The sequence below is a fragment of the Otolemur garnettii genome, unplaced genomic scaffold (assembly GCF_000181295.1).
Source record: "Otolemur garnettii isolate 467f Iridium unplaced genomic scaffold, OtoGar3 scaffold00002, whole genome shotgun sequence".
NCBI classification, from domain to species: domain Eukaryota; kingdom Metazoa; phylum Chordata; class Mammalia; order Primates; family Galagidae; genus Otolemur; species Otolemur garnettii.
This window is the reverse complement of record NW_003852397.1, coordinates 7,703,831-7,713,142: the sequence shown is the minus strand read 5'-3', so window position 1 is coordinate 7,713,142 and position 9,312 is coordinate 7,703,831.

Genomic DNA, 9,312 nt, shown 5'->3' with positions numbered 1-9,312 from the left:
TTAATTTTTTTTTGAGACAGAGTCTCACTTTGTTGCCCTTGGTAGAGTGCGATTGCGTCATAGCTCACAGCAACTGCAAACTCTTGCCTGGGCTCAAGTGATCCTCTTGCCTCAGCCTCCCAAGTAGCTGGGACTACAGGTGCCTGCCACAACACCTGGCTATTTTTAGAGATGGGGTTTTGCTCTTGCTCAGGCTGGTCTGGAACTCGTGAGGTCAAGCAATCCAACTGTCTCAGCCTCCCACAGTGTTAAGATTATAGGCACGAGCCACTGTGCCTGCCCAATAATGGGGATTTTAGGGCTAGGGGAAACTAAGATATGCTCCTCCAAATAGACCTACCTTGCTGGTGAGATTTTGTATCTTAACTATTTAAATCAGAAACTTAATCTACCCTTGTTCTATGTGTTTGGTCTCTTTTTGCCTATGTATAATCCACTGAAAATACTCTAGTATCCATTCTGGATATGTAATTTAAATGAGGCACATGGAAAGCGCAAGCATCAGTTCTAATGTCATTCTGTACTGAAAGTTTCTTTTATTTTTTGTTCCTCAAACATCATCTTTAATTTATAGGCTTAATGGTCCTTCCCTTAAGACTATTACTGCTAATTCACGGAAGTAGAAGTCATTTTAGAAAAGTTTTGCTTCTCTGAGTAACTGAGTAGATTAATTGGTTAGAAAGAAACTAACTGAGAGATCTTTGTTCAGGAAATTCACCTCTTACCACATGATTAATATGACTTCCTTCTGGTATAAAGGGAGAGATATAAGGCTCAGCGCCTGTAACACAGTGGTTACAGCGCCAGCCACATGCACCAAGGCTAGAGGGTTCAAACCCGGTCTGGGTCTGGTAAACAACAATGACAACTACAGCAAAAAAATAGCTAGGTGTTGTGGTGGGTACCTGTAGTCCCAGATACTTGGGAGGCTAAGGAAAGAGAGTTCCTTAAGCCCAAGAGTTTGAGGTTGCTGTGAACTGTGACACTACAGCACTCTACCAAGGGTGACATAATGAGATTCTGTCTCAAAAAAAAAAAGAAAAATATAAAACTCCATCTTTTCTGGCCAAACATATTTCATTAATCATTTAGTTAAATATTTTATTAAACATTTAATATTTATGTCCTTACCTTGAACCCAGGCAGGTACTATAGATAAATTGGGGAAATCTTCATAAAGCCTTTTGGAACTGGGTAGAGCTGACAGCAATTGCCTTTAGACTCTGCCATACTTACCTAGGGCTTCAAATCCCTCTCTCTGGCAGGGGATGTATTTCTTTTCCATCACGGTTTCATGAAGGCAAGAGACTGGATGAAGGGTAAACATTTCCTTTAGACTAGATCAGGATTTTCCTTTTTTTTTTTTTATGTTGAGACAGAGTCCCACCCTATGCTCCCAAGCACAGTGCAACAGTATCATAGCTTACTGCAACCTCAGACTTGGACTGTGGGCATCCCGCTGTCTCAGCCTCCTGAAGTCACTGGGATTACAGGCACTTGCTATGGCACCCAGATGGGTTTTTCGACTTTTTTAGGAGTTGGGGGTCTTACTTTTGCTTAGGCAAGTCTCGAACTCCTGAGCCCAAGCAATTCTCCCCCCTCAGCCTCCCACAATGCTGGGATTACAGGCGTGAGCCACTATGTCAAACCAGATAATTCTTTGGGTTGTGGCGGCTGTCCTATACATGGTAAGATGTTTAGCTTCTCACCTACTAGATGCCAGTATTACAACCTCAGATGTGATAGTGAAAAATGTCTCTAGACATTTTGCCAAATGTCCTGTAGGGGGTAAAAAAAAAAAAAAATCACCCCGGTTGAAGCCAACTGGAGTAAATGCTTCAGACATTCGACCCCACAGTAGTTAAGAAAACTGAGTTCTGTTAGATTAAAGGAAAGGGATGGCACAAAAAACAATTCAGTACTGAACTTACTAGAAAACAAATAAAAGCAACCAAATGACTGAATAAGGAAGACAGTACTGTTAATCTTATCAAATCATCTTGCTCTTCTATCTATTCCCTGGATAGGAAGTGAATGGAAAAACACCAATAAGATAGTCTGTTTTCTACAATATAAATGACTTGTATATAGATGCTATTCAGAAGATTCTCTACAACATAGAGTAAACATAATAGGAGGTATGAATTTGCAATAGCTTCATTTCTTTGGGTCTCACCTTACTAATCTCTAACACGGAGATATGGTTGGAAGTCAGCAGAGAGAGTTGTAAGAGATTTAAAAACAATTTTTTTTTTGAGACAGAGTATTATTTTGTCACCCTCAGTAGAATGCTGTGGTGTCAGCTCACAGTAAGCTCAAACTACTGGGCTCAAGTGATTCTTCTGCCTCAACTTCCCAAGGAGCTGGGACTACTGGTGCCAGCCACAACGCCTGGCTATTTTTAAATTTTTTAACTCAACAAATGTTGATGACTTATATTCTAGGCACTATACTTGGAGCTATATAAAAGATGAAAAGACACAGTCTCCTCTGTCCAAGTGGTCACAATCTTTTAGAATGACAAACTAACAAATAACTACAATAATAGAAGTGTTACAATAGAAGCATGCACAAAGAGCAGCAGAAGCCTAGAAATAACACCTAATCTGCTTGAGGAAATTAGGGAAACCTTGACAAGGAAGTGGTATTTGAGCTAAAACATGAATTTTGCCAGGAGACGAGAAGGGGGAGGTATTCTAGTTAGAAAGGCAAATGCACAGAGATTTGATGGTTTTTCAAAACAAATGGCATGTTTAAGGAACCACAAGTACTTCAGTGATGCCAGAAGATAAATGGAAAAGAAGGTAAAAAGAGATGAAACTGAGTATAATGTTACATGCCATAAGAATCCTTTTTTTTTTTTACCGTGGATGACGATTTCAAATTAATGTTAGAGACAGATCACCCTTATAGTTGTGTAGAAAATAAGATTTTTGAGGAATAAGCCAAGAGACCAATCAAGTGACTATTGCAATAGTCAACCTAAAGGTAGTGAAGCTTACAAAAGGACAACGATTATATGGACAGGAATGGGGAACATTCAGGAGAGAAAACTGGCAGGACTTAAGATCTGAGTGTTGAGTGGTTTACTGAGGATTTTTCTAAGCTCTTATTTAGGCAACATTTCATTTAATCCTTATAACATCCCTAATAGGAATGGAAAGCAGTCCAATTTGCTAAAAGCTAATTCACCAAAGAATCAGTTTGCTACATTTCCCAAATACTTGTTCTGGGAATATTCATCCTGAATATATTTAATAAATGTATTTTTAGTAAACTTGTTTTATCAAACTACCTTTTGATGAAATTATCTGTTTTGTTTAAGAGAAAACTGGTATTCATAGAAACTAAGATTCGCTGTTAGCAAAGGCAAGGCCAGGTCAATAGACCTAGAGCTTTTAATCCATATATGGTTTACAGTTGAAAGGAAACAATGATTTGGACTCTTGTTTCAGCTACAATATGCTACAATGTCACCCTGGGTAGAATGACGTGGCTGTGGTGTCCCTCACAATTCACAGCAACCTCAAACTCTTTGGCTTAAGCGATTCTCTTGCCTCAGCCTCCTGCGTAGCTGAGAGTACAGGCGCCCACCACAATGCCCGGCTATTTTTAGAGTTGGGGTCTTGCACTTGCTCAAGCTGGTCTCCAAGCAGTGAACTCAGGCAATCCACCCACCTTAGCCTCCCAGAGCGCTGGGATTACAGATGTGAGCCACTGTACCCCACTCATTAATATTCTTAAATGGAGAACTAAACCTTAACAAAAAATAAAGACACAATGAAATTAAGTTCAAAATCTAATTTAAAAGAATTTGTTCTGTGAAGTTTGGAATCAGTCAAAAGGCTACACTCAAGGATCCAGAAGGCCACGTGTGGCCCCAAGGCTGCAGGTTCCATATCCTCTAATCTCTTTTAAATTTTCATCCCAATATTTATTTCATCACTAATGTAAGTGTTACTACTTTTCTGACAGTGTAGGAAAAAGCCACCATAATTCTGCTCTCTTGGGTATGAGAATTTGAAACCTTTTAAAATTAACTCTGTTGTGGTCATGGTTCCTAACTGCAGGCAGTAGAATCCATTCTAGTTGTTCAGTGGAGAGCTGCAAGTCCTCTTTGGGGCCATTTAAAAATGTATGAGGCTTTTTTTTTTTTTTTTTTGCAGTTTTTGGCCCGGGCTGGGTTTGAACCCGCCACCTCCAGCTTATGGGGCCAGCACCCTACTCCTTTGAGCCACAGGCGCCACCCTGTATGGGGCATTTTTGATTGTCACAGTGGCGTGTAGTGCTCAGGGGCCAGGGATGTTAAATGTCTTGTACAATGAAGAATTGTTTCACTCAAAATGCCAGAAGTCCCTTGTAGAAACTCAGAGCTCAGAGTCAACTTAATGGGCATGTGACCTATGCAGTTACACAGGGCCCAGTGCTTGGTAATACTTTCATCTTTAAATATTTGTTTTGTAAGTGAAGTCCAATGGTACAATAAAGCTTATACGGAAGCAGAGGAGATCATGTTTCCTTTCTTCCTTGCCACTTCATTTGCATATGGTCTTATGTTGCCTCATGAGCAAAGGATTCTGGTGTACCTGTAAGGTGGAGGAACTCAAGAGAGTAACAGACAAGCATGTTACATCTATGACTGAGTTAGTGGAGACAATGACAGTTCTAATAGGCTGTATATTCCATTCAAACTGTAACTTTCTTCAAGTGCAGAAAGAACGCAATGGCATCCTAAGAAACACAAGCAACCAAATCATATCCTTTCTTATTCATGCGTTACTTCCCAAAAATGACAACACGGAATGACAGCAAAATGTAAGGCAACCCACAGCTCCCTTTCCTTTCTGTCCTTCCTTACTCATCAGTAAGTAGGAGATAGAAAATTTTGGCAGAATGTGTGCATATCAAAAAGGAAAATAAAAACTGTTGAGTTACTTCTATGCAGAGTTACACTGTTCTGACAGCACAAAATACATATGCATGTACAAGCTATGAAATACGAATTGTGTAATTTTGGTGATTCTACATACAAGTGAAATGCTCTTCTATTTGCATTTTAAAATGGCATCATACAATATAAAGATGAATGGTAAAATTCATCCTAAGAATTAAAAAAATCTTTATTTTTAATGACATTAAAAAGCAAATCTGAAAACACAATTACAAGTGGAAGGAGAGATGGCAAAGGAAAGAAAAAGCTGTATAATTTGGTATGGGTAATGGCACTTTTCTCCCTGCTTTTTGAAAAAGGACCTTACATTTTCATTTTGCTCTGGACCCACAAATTATGTAGCTGGCTGTAACTGGGCTACTTTAAGCTTAAAGGGATTAAAAGACACTATTTAATTCATGGTTTTCTCAGAGGGCCAGAAAACTAGGCTTAAATAAACTAAGCTAGAAACAACATTCAGGAAAAACCAAATCAGGAAGAATCCCCATCCCATATTACAGAGCTGTTCTAGTGGAAATCCATCCTAGAACCAGCCAGCACCAATGACTCCAGAGATGGATGCCAGAATTCTTCCCTAGTTACCCAAATAACCAGAAACTATCTAGTGTTTGCCAGAAGATTCCACCTCCTTGAATGCAGCTGAAGCAACATGTTGCTCTCTCTCACACCTATATCTTTTTTTTTTTTTTTTTTGCAGTTTTTGGCCAGGGCTGGGTTTGAACCTGTCACCTCTGGCATATGGGGCTAGTGCCCTACTCCTTTGAGCCACAGGTGCTGCCTCAATCTCACAGCTATATCTTTAGTGGGTACATCTGATTGCTGGAAACTAGGTCGTATGCTGAAGCCAGATCTTCATTATTAGCATCCTTTCCAACTCTACATTCAGTGAAGTCACTTTGGTGATTTGGGTGTGTCTGCACCATGAATCTGGGCAATGTTGCTATGGGGCACCATGGCCCAAGGCTGTAATCCCAGTTACATGAGAGGGTGAGGGAGGGGGATCCCTTGAACCTAGGGAGTCGAGGACAGCTTGGGCAACATAGTGAGACCAGATCTCTAGGGGAAAACAAACAAACAAACAAAAACTGGTCAATGCTAGAAATCAGGGTTTCCCCCTTCCCAGCCATTGTTAAATATTTACTGATCACACTACAGATCTCATGCCAAATGCTAGCTGCAAGGGCATCTGGGAAATGTAGGGTTTTTTTATTTTCCAGCTTCTAAAGAATAGAAAAGCAAGGTAGAAAGGGTTTGGATGAGTACTGAATAAGTCACCTGATAGTATCCACCACACAACTATGGCTTTGTGGTAAGAAAAGATTTCCATTGCCTTTTGCTTTAGATTATAAATTGCTAACAGGCAGAGTGTTAGCCATTCAACAGTACTGGTACAGAAGACTCGGCAGGCTTTTACTGAGGGCATGACATGATCAGGTCAGTGAACTAGAAGAGATGACAAAATGTTAACTGATGATTAAAATACTTTTTTGTGATGCTGAAATGCAATACAATAAACCCCATAAGGACAAGGACCATGTAGATATCTGACAAAAAGTAGCCACTCACACAGAAAAAGATGCTTTACGGATATTAAGTATAGAGTTCCATTTTTTCATTTCTCCTGTGTAGATCAAGCCATTCCAAGAGATTGTACTTTTTTTTTTTTTTTTTTAGAGACAGAGTCTCATTTTGTCACCCTCGATAGAGTGCCATGGTGTTACAGCTCACAGCAACCTCCAGCTATTGGGCTTAGGCAAGTCTCTTGCCTCAGCCTCCTGAGTAGCTGAGACAACAGGCACCTGCCACTACGCCCAGCTTTTTTTTGTTGTTGCAGTTTGGCTGGGGCCAGATTCGAACCTGCCACCCTCAGTATATGGGACCGGTGCCCTACTCATTGAGCCACAGGTGCTGCCAATGCAAGTAATTGTACTTTTTTAGGTGAGTTGGACTTCTGAATGTGGAAACTTACTATGATTATTTTCACATACATTATCTCAGTTGAGCTTTATAATATCTTGAGAAGAAAGGAATTACTATCTATTTCATAGATGAGGAAATCAGCCCCCAAAAATAAAAGTGATCTGTCCAAACTCAGCCAGCAAATGATGGTTTAAAGCTCTCATTCTTGGGTGGCGCCTGTGGCTCAAAGGAGTAGGGAGCCAGCCCCATATACCTAGGGTGGCAGGCTCGAACCCTACCTTGGCCAAACTGCAACAACCAAAAAAAGAAGAAGTAGCGAGGCGTTGTGGCAGGCGCCTATAGTCCCAGCTACTTGGGAGGCTGAGACAAGAGAACTACCTAAACCCAGGAGTTGGAGGTTGCTGTGAGCAGTGTGACACCACAGCACTCTACCAAGGGCGACAAAGTGAGATTCTGTCTCTTAAAAAAAATAAATAAAAATAAAGCTCTCATTCTTCTACTCAAACTTTTAGAACTTTTTCAAGAAAAATATATTTATAAAACACATTTTATAGTGGTTAATTAGGTGACTGTTGTCAGGTTTTCAATTTGAACAACCACTTAAACTAAATTACACGCAATGGACACAACATTTTAAATTTCACGCTGCAAATGTTTGAACTATGGTTGCAACTGCCTTTCTAAAGTAAATAATGTTGATTCACAAGGTAATGGGAAAGAAATCTGGTAGAAAAGCAAATCTGTTCATTTGATGCCTTTATAATTTTCAAGTTAAAAATAGTGTAATTTAAAAATCATGGATATACTTGATTATAATAAAGTACAAGGATTCTCAATTATATATATCTTTTATCTACCTTAAGAACCATGGGAGTGGCAGGTAGGGTTGCTAACAATAGTCTTCCAAGCCCCATCCCCCAAAATATAATTTAGTAAGGGCCAAGTATTAAAATTTAAACAACACCCTAGGTTATCACAGAACACTATGAGAATCACTGGCATTGTGTATATGACATTCGGCTTGTACAAAATATTTATTTTAATAAAAATCATCTTAGCATGGTAGTCAATGTTTTTAAATCACTTGGATAGCCTTCTAAAACTACAAATCAATTTAACAGGTTTTGTTTCTGAGAAATGTTACTAGGTAATGTCCTTGTATATTAGTAGAAATCTGGCCATCTATGTTTATAAGATGTTCTGAGGTTAAAAATTGCAGCTAATTTACTGTAGTAATTGGTGTCAAATCCCTTGCAGTGGTTCTCACCCTTCCTAATGCTGGCACCCTTTAACACAGTTCCTCATGTTGAGGTGACCCCCCAACCATAAAATTATTTGCGTTGCTACTTCATAACTGTAATTTTGCTACTGTTATGAATAGTAATGTAAATATCTGATATGCAGGATGGTCTTAGGCAACCCCTGTGAAAGGGTTGTTCCACCCACAAAGGGGTCGTGACCCACAGGTTGAGAACCGATGCTAGAGCATAACCTCTTATTAGTATTTACATGTGTTAATTTAAACACAGCTTCTTTGCAGTGACCTGTTTCTTCGGGCCTTTTGATTCTCCCATTTGAAGACCGACAATGGTTCTGAATGAGGAACTCTAACAGTTCAAATATATGGCACCTAGTGACCATTAAAATGCACCTGTATAATACATGAGCATGAAAGAATGAGTTCTAATTCAAGGGTAAATTTCGAACTTGAACCCATGGTTTCTGTCTCCTGTAGCTTAAATATTTTTGTTGGCAAGAAACCTCGTTTTACGTATGAAGAAACTGAGAAATCCAAATTTGTCCAAGGTCACGCCCAATATCAGTGACCAAGTCAGACAAAAAAAAAAAAAAACCAAAAAACCCTTGGTTCTGATTTAAACGCCAACCCAGCTGCATCTGTTATCTATCCTTAAAAACAATTCCCTGAGCCGCTTCACTGAAGCCTCTAGATTTCTGAGTAAAGTTGTTTTGTCTAAGGCTCCTTCCCACACCCCTCCTGCTTTTATGCCTTCGGGTAGTAAAGCCCTTGCACAACGTGTTAGTGCGTAACATTGTAGTCCACGTCTAATGCGGTGACTTTAACGGGCCTTTTTCTTTGGCTAAAATTTTGAGAGGCTCTTAATCCTACGTTCCACTGGGGGAAAAGGGGAGGAGAAGCGGGAGGTCACTGTGAGCTGACAAGTCCTTACATGTACTTGCGCGTGCCCGGACTCAGCCTGGGGACAGTGGAGGAACCCAAGGAAGGATATATTAGGGCGAGAAAGAAGGAAGGAGGCGGGAGAAAAACACGGTGGTGGGAAATCCCTGTGCACTGGCTCTGCCAACCCCTGGCAAAGCTGGGAAGAGCCGTACGTGAATAAATCTCATTAAGTGGCCGAGTGTAGACACTGCAGAAGCGCAGAGGAGGGGGCGCGGCAGGCTGCGCCGCACGTTCGGGGGGG